This window comes from Arachis duranensis, chromosome 6 (genome assembly GCF_000817695.3).
Source record: "Arachis duranensis cultivar V14167 chromosome 6, aradu.V14167.gnm2.J7QH, whole genome shotgun sequence".
Classification (NCBI taxonomy): Eukaryota; Viridiplantae; Streptophyta; class Magnoliopsida; order Fabales; family Fabaceae; genus Arachis; species Arachis duranensis.
The window spans coordinates 86,029,991-86,030,508 of NC_029777.3; the positions used below are offsets into that span (position 1 = coordinate 86,029,991).

Genomic DNA, 518 nt, shown 5'->3' on the forward strand with positions numbered 1-518 from the left:
GAGAATGCTTGGTGACTTCACAAAGCCAACGTCCAAGTTTGATGGAAGAAGCATCTCCATTCCTGCCATTGGAGCCAATAACTTTGAGCTTAAGCCTCAACTAGTTGCTTTAATGCAACAAAACTGCAAGTTTTATGGACTTCCATCTTAAGATCCTTATCAGTTTTTAACTGAGTTCTTGCAGATCTGTGAGACTGTAAAGACGAATCGAGTTGATCCTGAAGTCTACAGACTCATGCTTTTTCCTTTTGCTGTAAGAGACAGAGCTAGAATATGGTTGGATTCACAACCCAAGGATAGCCTGGATTCATGGGATAAGCTGGTCACTGCCTTCTTAGATAAATCTTTCCTCCTCAAAAGCTGAGCAAGCTTAGAGTGGATGTTCAGACCTTCAAACAAAAAGATGGTGAATCCCTCTATGAAGCTTGGGAAAGATACAAGCAGCTAACCAAAAGATGTCCATCTGACATGTTTTCAGAATGGACCATATTAGATATATTCTATTATGGTCTATCTGA

The 518-nt window shown here is 40.2% G+C and overlaps 1 non-coding gene across 1 annotated transcript; it reads right to left on the reverse strand.

Annotated features, from left to right (window-relative positions):
* Positions 1-366: 366 nt before the first annotated feature.
* Positions 367-470, reverse strand: LOC127740448 (small nucleolar RNA R71). Its single transcript, XR_008001124.1, has one exon. It is a non-coding gene; the product is annotated as a small nucleolar RNA R71 (small nucleolar RNA).
* Positions 471-518: the final 48 nt, after the last annotated feature.